This window comes from Lontra canadensis, unplaced genomic scaffold, assembly GCF_010015895.1.
Source record: "Lontra canadensis isolate GAN:19392208 unplaced genomic scaffold, GSC_riverotter_1.0 scaffold7, whole genome shotgun sequence".
Taxonomy (NCBI): domain Eukaryota; kingdom Metazoa; phylum Chordata; class Mammalia; order Carnivora; family Mustelidae; genus Lontra; species Lontra canadensis.
The window spans coordinates 27,820,164-27,838,039 of record NW_022631001.1 but is presented as its reverse complement, the minus strand read 5'-3'; the positions used below and the strand labels follow the sequence as shown (position 1 = coordinate 27,838,039).

Genomic DNA, 17,876 nt, shown 5'->3' with positions numbered 1-17,876 from the left:
TGTTGATATTTCGTAGAACATATCCTGTTTCTCTCTCCTAGGCCTGTAAGGTAATTTCTGCCTAATTGATTTTCTATGTGCTTTTTTTTAAAGTTTATTTATAACACTGTAGGTTATAGAAAAATGCAAATGTAGTACAGAGAGCTTTGATATAAATGTATACATAATCTCCCCCATCAGTAACATTTTACACTATCATGGTCATTTGTTATAATTAATAAAACAGTATTAACTAAAGTTTATGTTTCATTAAAATTTATGTTATTCAGATTCCCTTACTTGTAGCTGATGTTCTTCTCTAGTGGGATCCCACCCAGAATACCAAATTACATATATAAGTTATATCTACTTAGGGCTCTTAGGGTCTCTTGACTGTGACAGTTACTCAGGCTTTTCTTAGTTTTGATGACTTCACAGTGTTTAAAAGTGCTAGTCAGATTTTAGGGGCACCTGGGTGGCTCAGTGGATTGAGCATTCAACTTTTGATTTTGGTTCAGATCATGATATCATGGATCCTGGAATCGAGCCCCGCATTGGGCTCCCTGCCTTGCCTGGAACTTGCTTAAATATTCTAATCCTCTGACCTTCCTTCCCCTCCCCGACCCCTCCCCATGCACACCCTCTATTTCTCTCAAATATTTTTTTTTTCTTTAAAGAAGTACTGGTCGAGTTTTTGTAAAATATCCCTTAATTGAGGTTAGTCTGATTATTTCCTCCATGACTAGACCAGAATTATGTGATTGGGGAAGAAGATCAAAGAGGTAAAATACTAATTATGTCAAAATAGATCAAGGATACATACTATCAACACGGTTTATCACTGTTGTTATTGAGCTTCATCACCTGCTGAGGTCGTGTTTGTCAGGGTTCTCTTTCTCCTCCATTTCCAAGTTTTCTCTTTGCAAGTAATTTACAATGTGTAGCCCACAAATTAAACAGTGAGTAGTTACGCTCCTCGTTGAACGTCAAACATCCTCATATATTGTTTGGAGGGTTTTTTCATTTGTTTGTTTGCTTTTGCCTGGAGAGAATCTATTCCCCCATTTGTTTATGTATTCAATCATTTATTTTTATCCGTAAGGACTCAAATATTTATTTTATACTTTAGGCTGTAATCCAATATTACTTTTTTTTTCACATTGCTCAGCTTTGACTATTGGGAGCTCTTAGAGTTGGCTCCTGTGTCCCTTTGTCTTACCCTCATAACTGTGTGTTCTTTTGGAGGGGCAGGGTCACTTCTTTACTTTCTGGGACCATGAGATTCTACAGGCATATCTCATATATCACCTGCCCAAATCTTAGAATGTGATATTTCTCCAAGGATTACTGATACCTTTTATTGGACAATGGTATTAGAAACAAAGTTTTGGGTGTTGGACGTACTTTGCTATTGGGGTGTCATTGGTTTAAACCCTCTCACCCGGTATAGCAAGGAAATATAGGAGTATATGCTAACCTGTGTGTATATACCCATATTTATAAATATTTATCATCTATTTATCTATCATCTTTCTATCATCTGCCATCTACCTAAAACTAAACATGGTAATGTCTCTAACTCTAATCTGTTACCACATGAATTGTTCTAATATCCTCTCATGCTTCTCTGTGAACTCAACTCCAAAAAAATAAGAAACCTAGTCCTCATTATATGTCGTACATTTACATAATTGTTCAATAACACTATGCATATGTAGATGCATTGGAATTGTTAACCTATAACTCCATGAGGGAAAAATTGCCCTAGAGAGTACAGTGCTTTATTATAGCTCTTTTTGCCTTTGGTGTCAGACTCCACTCTTTTCCAGAATTGTTGGGGGCCTCGTGCCTAGAAGGGGTTAACCCAATAGAGCAACAGTTCTTGGGAATCCCTTCAACCAAGGACCTTCACAGGTAGCGAGCTATTTCAGGAGTGCCACCATGTCTCCCTGGTGATTGTTATGAGAACTTTGTGAGGTTTGGCTTGTTGCCATTGCAGCTGCTGTCTCAAGACTAAGCTAATAAGGCTCCTGTGTTTTGTGAATATTGAGTTATGGCCTAAGTGTCCAAACCACGAAGGTCGAGACTGTCTGATATCTCTGCATGGCCAGCTATTCTCAGGCCAAAATAGAAACTAGCACCAGATGTACAGGAGGTGATTCTCTTACTGTGTGGTATAAATCAGAACTCTGCAAAATAAACTTTGGCACTTGCTTGACACGTTCGCCTGTGTCCCTCCTGTTCCCCACATTCCCTTTCTTCATTCTCCTATCCTTCAACCCTGTTCATTCTTGTCGCACCGGCGGCGACACAGAATTACTTGGGTTAAAAAAATGTTTTCATCCATCCTAGTGAGGTTTTTTTCCCCTTCCATTTTGAATATACAATATTTCTCATACTATGCATTTCATCATGGAATCCCCTGAACTCCTCCATGATTTTTTTTTTCAACTTGCAGACATTAAGATCATCTATTGTGTTTCAAAATTCTAAGGGTTTTTCCAAATGTATATCATACATCCACCTTTACAGTATCATATAGAATAGTTTCACCAACATAAAAACTTCCATGTGCATCACATATTCAATATCTCCCCAGTCCTCCCCCTCCTGGCAACTATGGATATTTTTTGTGATTTCTTTGGTTTTGCTTTTTCCAGAATATATTTTCGCTAGAGTCACACAAGGTGAAACCCTTTCAGATTGGCTTCCTTTACTTCAGAAAATGCATTTAAGATTCATCTGTGTGATTTCATGGTTTAGCATCTTATTTCTTATTAATGCTGAATATATCCATGTGTTATGTATCTGGATATACCATAGTTTGGATATTCATTCACCTATTGAAGGGCATTTTTGCTGCTTCCAGTTCTTTATGAATAAAGTTGTTCTAAGTATCCACATGTAGATTTATAGTTGGACATAGTTTTCAAAACCATTGGACAAATTCTTTAGAATGTAATTGTTGGATCATATGGTAAGACTATATTTACCTTTGTAAAAAAAACTCCAAACTTTTTTCTAAATGATTGTGCCATTTTGCATCTCCACTAAAAATAAATGAAAAGTTCTATTACTTTCTTTGCATGCTCACCTACCTATGATACTTCCTTACTGATTTATTTTTAGTTTTAGCCATTTTTAGAGGTGTGAAGTGGAAACTTATTACATCTTTTAATTTGTAATTCCTTAATGGTAAAATATACTGAGCATCTTTTCATGTGCTTTTTCAATCTGTATATTTTCTATGTGGGGTGCCTGGACAAGTTTTAATTGGTTTATTATTACTTTTTTAAAGTTACATATGTTTTACTTGAAGGTTTTGATTTTTTAATCAAACTGAGGGAGATCTCCTCTATTCCTTGTTTGCTGTGTGTTATTATAAGTATGTGTTGTTGTTGTTGTTTTAAGAAAATACATTTTTTAACCATTGATATGGTCAATATCAATTTTTTTTTCTTTAGGCTGATATTCTACGTTACATTGTTTGTTTTTGAACATTGAATCAATCTTGTATATCAAGAATAAACACCATTGGTCAATGCATACTTACTTATTCTGGTAAATTGTTAGTTTTAATTTAATAATATTTCATTGGGGATTTTTGCATCTATTCATGAGAGATAATTTTGAGACATGGTCTATATAGATAGCTATAGCTAGATATAATCTCTATGTATGTTTTTGGACATATTTAAATGATTTGTTATTATATGTCCAGCTTCATAATATAAGTATTTTTTAGCTTCTATAGTCTGGAAGTGGTTTTAAAGAATTGATGTAATTTCTTTCTTTCGTGATTGGTAGAATTCATCAGTGAAACCCTCAGAACCTGATTGTTTTGGAAGGTTATTAAATAGTTATACAACTTATTTAATAAATATGGAGATATTTAGGTATTTGGAACTGCAAATTTTCTCCTGTTGGCCTTATATCATTTGTATATATCCAGCTGACCATTGAGCAATATGAGTTTGAACTATGTAGATCCACTTAAATACTGTACAACACTATACATGTGTTCTCTCTTCCTTTAAGATTTTCTCAACAACATTCTATTTCCTCTACCTTACTTTAGTATAAGAATATGTATATAAAACATATAACTTACAAAAATAGGTGTAATTGACTGTTTATATTATCAGTAAAGCTTCAAGTCAACAACAGGCTAATAGTAGTAAAGTTTTGGGGGTGTCAAAAGTTATAAGTGGAATTTTGGCTGCATGGGGGTGGGGAAACAGTGCTCCATTTTCTGTGTTGTTTGGGATCAAGACCCACCAACATAGAGTTTGGAGGTGCTGACCCTATATATAGAACTAAAAGATATTTTCAACACTGTTGTTGCTAAACTCTGCTTGGCTTTTTAATTGTATGGAATTTATGGAAAGGAACCTTGAGAGACGGTTGGAGACAATGAACATTAGGACTATAAAAGACATGGTTAGGATAAGAATAGATAATAGCTGTTAAAATTTTAATAGCAAACATCATTACTTACAGATTGGCATACCTGAATCTTATCATTCAGATAACTGGAAATATGTACGAACTTTCCCTCAAAAGGTAAAACACTGAATTTAGTTTCTTTGAGGAATCCTGTTGGTAATCCTGTGTGGCTTTCAAGATAAGGGGCCTCATAATGGATGGAGATTTAAAATCAACTTATAAAAATAATTTATAAATGGAAAGATATCAATCTTTATTTTATGAATTTTATTCTTAAATATTACTAAATTTGAGTTGTGCTTAAAATGAAACACAACATCCAATTGAGGAAAACACTGGGAAGAACACTGTTGCTGTTCTTTTGAAAAAAGAGGCCATCAAGAGCTTAGAATGTACATCTTTCTGTCTCTAAGAGAAAAGAGCACTTAATGTGCTCAAGATGCTCCAGGAAGTAAATTCTTCAGATAATTATATTTAGATATCCTTGTGTCACCTTGCACTAATTCCTTTCAGAAAGTGTTTACCGATGTCTCTAGTCCATGCTCCTTGCTGACAGATAACCTTCCATACTTCTAAACCCTGAAGGTACATGTTCTGGATCAGTCATGTTGCAGAGTTGTACAGTCATTTTTGTTCCATCAGATGGCAAACATGCCATAGGAAAACTTGTTCCTAGCCTCCTGAGCAGTTGCTTTTATGTTCTGTCTCATGATTTTTTATGTACACATCAGTTTCTGCTCACAACAAATTGAGGAAGATTAATAAAAAGATCTTTGATCCCCAGAAATCAAGGAAGAGATACGTTCCTAAAAGATTACACAAAAATACTCATAAGAATATCTAACAAATTCTTGTAAAAGTAGGGGAACTTTGAAAATTTATTTTCTACCTGAACTTGTCTGAGATCCATCTACTTTTGCAAAGCACGGGATCAAAAAGGATGCATGTATGTTGTAGTTCACAAGGAAAGAGGGCTTTGGAGAGGCAGAAATAGTGGTATAGATAGAATTTTGTCTAAATACACTTAGCAAACAAACACACACACACACACACACACACACACACACACACAACACCACACCCCCTTGTAAGGAAAAAAATCTAATTAAATATAACTCAAATTCACTATTAGAATTCCATATATTCAAGCTTCTCTTAAAAACAAGATTTTCATTCTTTAACACAAGTTTTCATGTACTTGTTTCAGGTATGTTTGCCTCATGCTTCTCCAGAAAGGGTGGTGGTGGCACAGTGACGGTACATAGTGCCTACAGGGTTTTATGAAGAATAAGTAAAAAGATGCTAAAATGAAAGGCAAAAACTGGAGACATTTAAAAAAACAAAAAACTGCACTAAATACCCCAGGATTGTTCCCAGTGAAATCAGATATATCTAAGTTTTTCACAGAAATCTATGAATACCTTTCTTATTTTACATTCAAATTTAGTTCTTTGTTTCAGAGAAAACAAGGCAATTGACATAAACTAAGTGTGCCAGCTGGAATACTAACCTATTTTCAAACATAGAGAGATGGAGGTTCACTAAATCTCCATACTTAAAAGGAAAAGGCTCTAGTGGGATTTTCCCCCTACTCTAAGGGAACCCAATATTCATAAAAATAAGCACTCCACACCAACAGGGAGAGGAAACATTGAGATTTAAGAACAGAAAGCATTCTCCAAAGTTGTTCCTTTAGGAATTATAGGATCTCTTGATATGAGGAGCATTTAAAAACAATCAACCTAGAGTTGGGTCAAAATCAACTTCTTTCAGTTCTGTCCACACCTTCAAGAGCTAAGGAAACAAGGGATTCTATGTTGAGGTGAAAACGCGGATCACACACTCACGAATTTGCTTTGTCCTCACACCATAGATGATAGGATTGAGGGCAGGTGGGACAACCACATAGAGATTGGCAACTAGGATGTGGACATAACGGGGAATTTTTTTTGCCAAATTGGTGGGTAAGGAAGGAGAAGAGAGAAGGAGTATAGAAAACACACATGACCCCAACATGTGATCCACATGTACTCAGAGCTTTGTGACAAGCATCTCGAGATGGGAGGCAGAAAACTGCACAAAGGATGTAGGCATAAGAGACTCCAACCAATGCCACATCTAAAATAAGAAAAGAAGCCACAAAAAGCCCATAAATAGCATTAATTTGAATGCTGGCACAGACCAACTTGGCAATGCCCATGTGTTCACAGTAGGAGTGAGCAATAATTCGAGTCTCACAGAAGGGCAGACGATGGGTTAGGTAAAGAATGGGCAACATAAGCAAGACAGGGCACATTATAATACCCACACCAATGCCTGCTAGCACTTGGGGTGTCAGGGTGGTTGTGTAATGGAGTGGCACACAGATAGCCACATAGCAGTCAAAAGCCATAGCCAAGAGAACAGCGACTCCATTCCTGTAAAGGTGTGTATCAGAAACATCTGAGCCACACAGGCTCCAAAACCAATTTCATGTGCATCAAACCAGAAGATACCCAGCATTCTGGGCACTGAGCTTGTGGAGAGCGCCAGATCTATGACTGATAAGATGGCTAGAAAGTAGAACATAGGATCCCGCAGAGTACGGTCAGACCAGATGATCAGCAAAATCGTAGCATTGCCCAACAAAGCCATTAAGTAAATGGAGCAAAAAGGCAGGGAGATCCAGCCATGGGAACTCTCAAGTCCTGGGATGCCTGTAAGAAAGAAGGTGTCTGGGTGGAAAGTGGAAGTGTTTGTGTGGAACATCTTGCCACGGATGAGATGAGAAGTAGTTGACTACTCTAGAAAGAAACACAAGAGCATATCTCAAAACTTTCCAGTAGGCTTAATTTTTATCTGTAGTTTTCTTATTATAAAAGCTAATGCTGGGAGGCCTGGGGGTCTCAAACATTTGTGTCCAACTCTTGATTTTAGTTTAGGTCATGATCTCACAGTTGTGAGACTGAGCCCACATCGGGCTCTGACTGGGCATGAGCCTGCTTAAGCATCTCTCTCCTTCTCTCTCTGCCCTTTCTCTTCTTTCTCTCTCTATGATAGAAAGAAAGAAAGAAAGAAAGAAAGAAAGAAAGAAAGAAAGAAAGAAAGAAAGGGAAAAGAAAGATGGATAAGGAAAAGGAAAAGAAAAGAATAACCAATGCTAAAATGAGTTCAAAGTAATACGCGGCAACAGACTTAGCACTCTTCAAATGGAAGGAACATTAACTTCATAAAAGGTCTCCCTCCCTTTCAAGTTTTGGACAATAATATCTTATATTCCTTTGCTGAAGCCCCAAATAAAACCTGAAATGAATTTTAAAAACATAAAATGGCTTATATCTATTCTGAAATATCAATCTTCTTTGAAGACAAAGTTCACTTTACCTAAACACATCAACACAAAATCACCAAGCAACAGTACAGACAACTGCACACAGAATATGACAATATAAAAGGAATATAAGCGTACCTAAAGCTATAGAATGATAGTAAATACAACAAGATTTCATTAACTGTTTTGTTCAGTATTCAGTATACATTGATACATATTTAGAAAACCAGATCCAAAATAATCTGGTCGTTTTGATGACTGCATCCCTCCATATGTACTCAGATGCCCCCACAGATGTGCTGTGCTGAATCTCAGATATAATAAGAGTTGCACAAAGATGGACACACCGTACACTGTACTGTGCATCAGATATGAAAAGATACACACAAAGATAGTAAAATTCTGCAGCTAGAAATTACCTCCAGGAGAGAAACACATCTCTTTGTTATAACATTCTGATTGGAATTAATAAAGAATCCCAAGATTTCTGTTGGTTGCCAAATTCTCAAAAATGTCCCCATATATCCAGCAATTCTACCCATCCTTGTAGTGTGTGTGGGGAGGGGGGAGATTTGGGGGAAGAATAGTGAAAATCTATATTGAAAGAAGAAGCTTTGAGAGAAGTAAAGATTTGTTTCCAATTATAATCATGGTGGTCAACATCAGGCTTAAGAAATACATGTTCCTGATTTACCACACTGTAGTTATGATCCCTCTCTGTTTCTCCTTTTCTCCATCTTTCCATCCTTCCTTCCTCCTTTTTTCTATCTTTCCTTCTTTCTTTCTCCTTATAGAAAAAAAAAGCAGAGATAAGATATCACTATAGAAAAAAAAGGAAAGTATAAAAAAGATAGGAAAAGAGGGGAGGAAAAGTGAAAAAAAGAAGACAAGAAAGAAAAACATAAGGAATCATAAGGGAAAGAAGATAGGAACGAAAGTAGGAAAGAAGGTCATCTCAACTCTAATTTACTCTTGAGAAAAGTGACAGAGAAATGTCCAAATTTGGAGAAATATTTTATTAATAACATTTAAAAAACAGAGATTCTCCAACTAGGTAAGTCCTGCAAGGCTGTACATAATGTTCATCCGCAGGCTGCTTATGTCTCTGCTTCCCTCTTTGTAATCAATTTTATAAATCTGCACTTACTCTGGGCCCTTGAAGAGCCTATTTTTAAATTAGTATTTTGGAAGACCATGCCCTAATACACAATTATCACTGAGAATTGAGATAATTTGTACCACAACTTTAAGTTCCTTCTACAGGGACTTTATAAATTTAAAAATTTAAATTGTCTCAGTGTAATACAGTAAGACTTCTTTCAGTCAGAAGATCTTTCTACAGTAGTGAGATAAAATATATTAGCTTAATAAATTCAGCTGTAGTCTGTTCCTTAACTTTTAGACAAGAGTCTCTGGTCACTATTCATCTCCATCACACATTTAATAGGAAACTCACCTCCAGCAGGAATAGGGCTAGAGAGCTCCAGTATATCTACTAAAGGGAATAAGGTTTTATACTACCCATATTTAGGGTCCTTGGGGGCCTGTCTGAAAACAAAGCCAACTCAAATTCCCTGCATGAACCAGAACTAATGCCCAAGAGTCTCCTGAGAAAGATCCCATTCTCTGCACCTGATATAAAGAGACTAATAGATTGCAGACATACACCCACTTTCCCCACCTACATCTTGTCGATAAGAATCAGAGGGGCAAAACAAATGCTACCAAAAATACTCATATGAAATATGAAGTGAACAGAATCTCTTACTGTGTAAATTTTGCATTGTTTTTTATTAGATATTATAACAGTGCAGATTTAGAACATTAATGACCAATACATGTATCTCCCCTCCCCATACCCGTGCCTTAGGAATCTCAATAATTTATTAACATATCATAGCTAACAAATAAGACAAAATTTGTTTCTTTTCTATGTACTATTAGTCTTACTGGCTTTCTTCTTTATTTAAATTTAATTAAATAACATATAGTACATCATTAGTTTTTGATGTAGCGTTCAATAAATCATTAGTTCTGTATAACACTCAGTGCTCCTCACATCACATACCCTCATTAATGCCCATCACCTGTTACCCAATTCCCTCACCACCTCCCTTTCTGCAACACTTTTGCTTTGCTGTGCAGAAGCTTTTTATCCTAATGAAGTCCCAAAAGTTCATTTTTGCTTTTGTTTCTCTTGCCTTTAGAGACGTGTCTTGCAAGAAGTTACTGTGGCCAAGGTCAAAGAGGTTACTGCCTGTGTTCTCATCTAGAATTTTGATGGATTCCTGTCTCACATTCAGGTCTTTCATCTATTTTGAGTTGATCTTTGTGTATGGTGTAAGAGAATGGTTGTTTCATTCTTCTGCATGTGGCTGTCCAATTTTCCCAGCATCATTTATTGAAGAGACTGTCTTTTTTCTATTGGATATTCTTTACTGCTTTGTCGAAGATTAGTTGACCACAGAGTTGAGGTTCCATATCTGGGTTCTCTATTCTGTTCCATTGATCTGTTTGTTTTTGTGCCGGTACCATGCTGTCTTGATGATCACAGTCTTGCAATATAGCTTGAAGTCAAGCATCATACCCCCAGCTTTGGTTTTCTTTTTCAACATTCCCTTGGTGATTTGGAATCCTTTTTGATTCCATACAAATTTTAGGATTGTTTGTTCAGTTCTGTAAAAATGCCAGTGATATATTTTTTTTCTATACAAGCCATTTATTGGAAATGCCAACTATATGTAGGATAAAGTCAGTGCTACATGCTTATCAGTAACAGTATAAAAATAGAACCAGTGGAAACCTTTGTACAACTATAATGATACTCAAAAGAGAAATGTGTCGTTTTATAATGCTTCACACAGACGAATTCAAGTTTGGAGGCACCTAAATAAAAATACTATATATTTCTTTAAAAAACACTATGTACAATTGAAGCATAAACAAGTTTTACAAAGTACTGGTTATGCAGGTTGTAGAAAACACTTGCATAGGACATGAAATCAGTTTAAGAAAAATTTCTGAGCCTTTAGCATTGAAGGCACTTGACTTTATACCAGTAACAGCACAACCACAAGAAATGCAGTGTTGTACAAGTTACCACCTCTCTGCGGACAGATATGGTACACAAACAGCAAGTGGGGTTCAGGGAACATTATCTTTCAGCTACCCCATCTAAGAGCAGGGTTCCATACCACCTGCCCATGGAACCCAGATACACAGTCACGTGGAGGTACATCATGAAGCATCCAGAGCTTATTGTGTCTCTTAGGATCCACGTAAACACACAAACATGAGATGTTATTTTCAAGACACACACTTGCAAGGAATCTTTCTATAGAAATAGCCACAGCATTATAATATTCAGAAGAATGTGGAAGATTGACACATAGTCTTGAGGGTTTTCTGAAGGAAAAAAAGAAATCCCAAGACTTGCCAATAAAACAATTACATAACAGCTATTGCAATCTATAGGACAAAAGGACAACTTAACATTTCATAAAACATTGTTCATACAACAGTGTTAATGGAAAATAGTAAAATACCTTTTAGTGTGTGACGTAACGCTTTTAGTCAGGTTATGTGTAATGAGGTTTGAAAGTAAACCACTTAGTAGACAAAGTAAACCATTGCAGAACCGGGAATAGCACCCATCACTGCTGCTTTAATAGTAACTTTCAACAGAAAGCTGAAAGTCAACCAAATAAAAATTTAAAAAAAAAGAAGTCAAATAAATATTTCCCTTCGAGTTCGTTTCTAAGGTAAAAACACGAATGCTTCAGAACTGCAAAACAAGTGCTTCATGAAACACGTTTCCCCCTGAAAGGCAAATTACAAAAGAAAATCCCTATTTTGCTGTGTAGTAACTGAGAAGTGTTCCCCCTTCCCCTGCAGAGACCATCGCGCGTCGAGGTCAGCCATGAGCCCCTGTGGCCCCCACCGCCCCCCGTCACGCTCTGCAACATCACCAACATTCACATGGACAAGGGCTGCCCCCTGCCAGGATGTGAACAACCAGTCAAGAGAAAACCCAATACGAGGTGGCAATTATAGTAATAAGACTTGGTGAGGATGCAAAATCAAGAATTAGGTAATGTTTCACAGAGAGCTCTACAAAAAGATTCAAATATAAAGAACTTGTTAAAAATCCTTAAAATCCAACTGGTTCTGGAAATGCCAGGAGAGCTTAGGTCTAGGGGCATGTGCCTAGAAGGAGCTAATGGGGCATGGGAGGAAGGCCATGGTGCATGGAAAACGCAAACAGCTGCTTTTCACTGATAGTTTTTGCCTTTCGTGCTATTTCTTTTAGAGTCACAGGTGACTCTGAACTTATCGACCAAAATCACAAAACTAAAAAAAAATATAAGAAGAGGACCACCAGCATCTTGAAGAAACATAGATCTTCTCTTCCTGCTCCAGGAGTGAAACAGTAATTCTCTAAACAGTGGTATGGCGGGCACCAAAGGTGACGATTGTCTCATGGCCTGATTATCTGTGGCCTCGAAAGGAGATCTGGTATTTGGAGATTTGGTTCTCATGAAATTTCTAAACCGAGTGAAATGCCAGGTCCTGGGGCCTAAATTTTATATTATACATACCTTTTTTATCCCTAAGACCAATCTTACTCAGACTTCACATTTATCTTAGCACAACATTAACAGAATTGTAATGCCCAATAAGCACTTCAGAAGGTCGGAGAGGTGGGTTCCAAAGCCAGAGGCACACAGCTATTCACTCTACCCTAGCCACCACACTTCACAAGATCCAGCCGAAGGCCACTGACACCTACCCTAGCACACACAAGCCACACCTGCTTACCCTCTGCAGGTCACACCTGTCCACCGCCCCACAGATTAAAGCAAGTTCCTCTCTATACACAATTTAGATCAGCTACTAAATTCTTAAAAGCAAACTTCATCAGTTAAAGTAGAAACAGTGGCCACTTATTTTTATGTTTGGGGGATATGAAAGAGTACTTAATAAGTTTTCAGGAAAATGACATCAAACAGCTCTTGTCTGACATTTTAATAAATACAGGTCAGAGATGAGAAAGCTTTTTCCCACCCAAATCAGCTCTACTCACCCTTATTTCCAGTACCAGCACAGTACAGCCTGAATTCAGAATAGAAATTTAGAACTATATCAAAATAATTCATATCAATACATGTATATAAATACACAGGGAGGAATATGATGGAATTAACAATTTTTGTTTCTGAAGAGAGACACTGAAGTTGCCAATGATATTTTGATGGGGATTGCACAGAATGTGTGGATTGCTTGGCCAACATAGACATTTTAACAATGCTTATTCTTCCAATCCATGAGCATAGAATATTTTTCCATCACTTTGTGTCTTCCTCAACATTTTTCATAAGTGTTCCGTAGTTTCTCACATATAGACCCTTTACCTTTTGGTTAGGTTTATTCCTAAGAAGAATTTTAAAAATTCATGGAAACTAATGATAATGAAAACAAATCAGTTCAAAACCTCTTGGATACAGCAAAGGCTGTCCTAAAAAGGAAGTACATAATAATTCAAGCCTCTCTCAAAAAATTTAAAAAAAATTTCCAAATACACAAGGTAACACTACACCTAACAGAGGTGGAGAAAAAAAAAAAAAAAAAAAAAAACGTTAAAAAAAAAAAAAAAAAAAAGCTTGGGGCACCTGGGTGGCTCAGTGGGTTAAAGCCTCTGCCTTCGGCTCAGGTCATGATCCCAGGGTCCTGGAATCGAGCCCCACATCGGGCTCTCTGCTCGACATGAAGCCTGCTTCCTCCTCTATCTCTGACTGCCTCTCTGCCTACTTGTGATCTCTGTCTGTCAAATAAATAAATAAAATCTTTCAAAAAAAAAAAAAAAAGCTTAAACCAAGCAGGAGAAGAGAGATAATGAAGATTAGAGCAGAAATCAGTGAAATACAAACCAGAAGAAAGTAGAATAGATCAATGAATTTAGAAGAGATTCTTCGAAAGACTTAAGATCAATAAACCTCTGGCCAGACTTATCTAAAGGAAAAGAGAAAAGATCCAAATTAATAAAATCATGAATGAAAGGGGAGAGGTCATGACCAACACCAAAGAAAGGACCCAAATTAATAAAATCATGAATGGAAGGGGAGAGATCATGATCAACATCAAGACAATTTTAAGACCATATTAGGATCACCTATATGCTAACAAATTAGATAATCTGGAAGAAATGATTGCATTCCTGAAAACTTATTAACTACCAAAACTGAAACAAGAAGAAATAGAAAATCTGAATAGACAAATAACCAGCAGGGAAATGGAAGCAGTAATAAAAAACCCATTCATTCTTCAGCAAGTTGCTTTTTTTTTTTTTTTAAGATTTTTTATTTATTTATTTGACAGACAGAGATCACAAGCAGGCAGAGAGGCAGGCAGAGAGAGAAGGGGAAGCAGGCTCCCTGCTGACCAGAGAGCCCGATGCGGGGCTCGATCCCAGGACCCTGAGATCATGACCTGAGCCAAAGGCAGAGGCTTTAACCCACTGAGCCACCCAGGCACCCAGCAAATTGCTTTTTAACCTCCAAGTGTTTGCATTCCTTCCAAATTTTTCCTTTTGTTTGAGTTCTAGTTTCAAAGCATTGTGGTCTGAAAATATGGAGAGAATAATCTCAATCTTTTGGTATCACTTGAAACCTGATTTGTGACCCAGTATGTGATCTATTCTAGAGAAAGTTCCATGTGCACTCAAAAAGAATGAATATTCTTCTGTTTTAGGATGGAATGTTCTGTATATATCTTTGAAGTCCATCTGGTCCAGTGTGTCATTCAAAAGCCCTCATTTCTTGGCTGATCTTCAGTTTAGATAATTTGTCCATTGGTGTGAGTGCAATGTTGAAGTCATTCATGTATTCATGAAGCTATTCATGTATTATTATCAGTGTGTGTCTTTACTATGGTTATTAATTGGTTTGTATAATTGACTGTTCCCATGTTGGGACACAAATATTTATAATTGTTAGATATTCTCGTTGAATATACCCCTTAAGTATGATATAATGTCCTTCTTCATCTCTTATTAGTCTTTGGATTGAAGTTATTTTGTCTCATATGAGTCTGGCCAGATTGTTATCCCAGCTTTCTTTTGAGGTCCATTAGCATGGTAAATTGTTCTCCATTCCCTCACTTTCAGTCTGGAGGTGGCTTTAGGTCTAAAATTAGTTTTTTGACAACATTTGGATGGGTCTTGCTTTTTTATCCAATGTGATACCCTGTGTCTTTTGTTTGGAGCATTGAGCCCACTTACATTCAGAGTAAATATCAAAAGATATTAATCTAGTGCCATTGCATTGGCTGTAAAGTCCTTGTTTCTATAGATCGTCTCTGTTTCATTTTAGTCTATGTTACTCTTGGGGTCTCTCTTCACTTAAAGGATCCCCCTTAATATTTCTTGCAGAGCTGGCTTGGTGGTCACATATTCTTTCAGTTTCTGTCTGTCCTGGAAGTTCTATATCTCCCTTTTTATTCTGAACAACAGCCTTGCTGGACAGTAAAAGTCAATAAAAATTAATTTAACATAAAAATAAAATAACATAAAATGTACTTAAAGAGATGAAATACATGAACGTCAAAGAACAGAAAGATTTTACTCTAATATTATGAAATAACAAGTCAAAATTTATTCTTCAACATCATGAATAAAAAATAGAAGTGAAATTACATTACTTAATCATAGAACAATATAAGAACACTATTTACCATAGTTTCTATTAGGATGGTAATGCACTAAGGAAACCACTGACTGGGAGATGATATTCCCACTGAATATATCAGTTATATCATTTTTTTTTTAAATTCACAATGGTAGCTTACACCACCACATACATCTAACAGCAGCTTTCTTATACTATGATTAATAGCAAGCACATAATTTATTTTATCCTTTATTGGATTGATTCATTCAGCATTCATTTATTGAGTAGATGAGTGATTCACTCTGTGAATAACTGAGCGGATACACAAAGTAAGATCAATTTCTTTATGGCTCAGGAGGAGAGAAAATGAAATGCACTCACTACAAGTCATTATAATATCAAGTTGTAAGAGAACAAATCATAAGTGCCAAGAAAAGTAAACCGAGAAAAGTTAAGTATTGTTCTACCTTCAACAGTGTGAGAGAAGTTTCCTTAAAATTTGCAGACATGTAAAAATTCACTCCTGTGTGAACCAATGTTTACCTTTCCCTGAAATAAGGTTTTATTTGAATAGTAGATTTTAAAAATTCAAGTTCAAATACCAGAAAATTGATGTGACATTACTATTCAGTGAATGAGGGAGAGAAAGGTACTAAGTGATAGGAAGTAGGTATATTTGCATCGGAGAGGAGTTTATCAAGGAGTAGCCATATCTCTACAAAACAAAACAAAAACCAAGGATGTTGCTTGTGATAAGGAACCTGAAGTTAGAAGGATGTCTGGCATGGGGAACTTACTTAGCAAAATTCCTAAGATCACATGCTGGTCACTAGAAATGCTAAATAAAGATGGTACTATTGGAAACGGAAAATAAAATATCTGAAAGATATTTATAAAATAAAATTTGCTAGTATGGAAGACTGGAGCTGGCTGGCAATAGAGGTACTTCAGAGAGAAGAGTTATTATGTGGTTGGTGCAAGAGATCAGGCTACAGATAGGAAAAGTAACATGAGTGAGATTAATAAATATGAGCTGATATGACACAAGATTGTGGAAATTTGTTCCCTTGTGTTATACAAAGAGGAAGAGAAGAATAAAAGATGTGAATAATTATTTCTAAATTAAAGATTTCTGTTTTAAAGACTGAGAGGTATTTGCTGAATATATACATGAAAAATGTAAGTGTCATTTGTGATGGACTTAGGGGAAATGAGCATTTTTTAAATTTCCCTTAAATAACTTTAAGAAAACCAAGTTTTTATAAAATGTCAACTAATTAGCTTTGCATTAGTATCTTGTGTGTGTGTGTGTGTGTATAATGTACATATATAATGTATATATTATATTTGATACTTATTGTAATTTATGTTACTTCAGCTTCAGGGTATTTTCTGCAAGGGTGCTATTAAAATAAAACCCATAAACAGCTTTAATGGAAGCACTGTTGTCAAGGGTGAGAATAATAAATGAAGCACAGTAATACAAATAATGATGGTAATACTAACAGCTAACAATTATTTTGTATTTACTGTAACCAACATGCAGGGCACTACGCTGATGACTAAAACGTCATATAATTTAAATCTTCATGCTTAATCCTTTGAAATAAAACTATGACTATATTTAGATAGTAAAGGAATTGAGAATCATTGAAATATATATGTTAATGTTAGAACCAGGAATATATTCAAGTTCTGTTTATTGTGAAAATCATAAATGCAAAGACAGGACAAAGGAAACATCTACAAAATGAGTCTAAAAGTAAGTTAGGAAACCAGAAGAACCAAGGTGACAGTAAGAAGTGTCCGCAGGCTGCAGGCAGTTTCTTCCTTTATGTGTTCATCAGAGTTGGGTCGATGAAAACAAAAATATATTTGTAACAAACTCTACGCAAAAATTTAGGGTGAAGTTTTTTGTAGCCCCATTCATTTCCTTGCTCCCTCTCTCTGTACAAAATAAGGACTTAATCTACAAAATATTGGATGTTTACACTATTTATGGTGAAATCACAGGATATCACAATATAGTTCTTATAATGGAATGAAAATGACAATTTCTGAAGAGAGGGAAAAAGAAAATGAAAGAGAGATAAGAAGGGGATGCAAAATAAGAAGAGAGAAAGAGACAAGGAGGCCTAGAGATAAAAAAAAATAATAATAAGAAGAAGAAGAATCATCCAAAAAGCCTGTGAGTGAGGTAGGATCACTAGCACACAAAAAAGGCAGCCCACCCTGTAAATTCTACTTTACCTCTACTGACACCATAGATTAAAAATCCCATATAAAGATGGATGGGCCATCACCTACCATACAAATTGGATAGCCAAGCTTAAACTTCACTCTGAATTCATCAAACTATTTATAGAATCCCCCCCCAATGAACATTATTGTCAAGCACATTTACTTAATATAACAAGGTGTTTCTCTGCTCAGAATTTCCATCTCATATACATTAGGTGATATTCCTTTTTAATTCT

At 36.0% G+C, this 17,876-nt stretch overlaps 1 pseudogene; it reads right to left on the bottom strand.

Moving 5' to 3' along the window:
* Positions 1-6,237: 6,237 nt before the first annotated feature.
* Positions 6,238-7,173, bottom strand: LOC116864862 (annotated as a pseudogene).
* Positions 7,174-17,876: the final 10,703 nt, after the last annotated feature.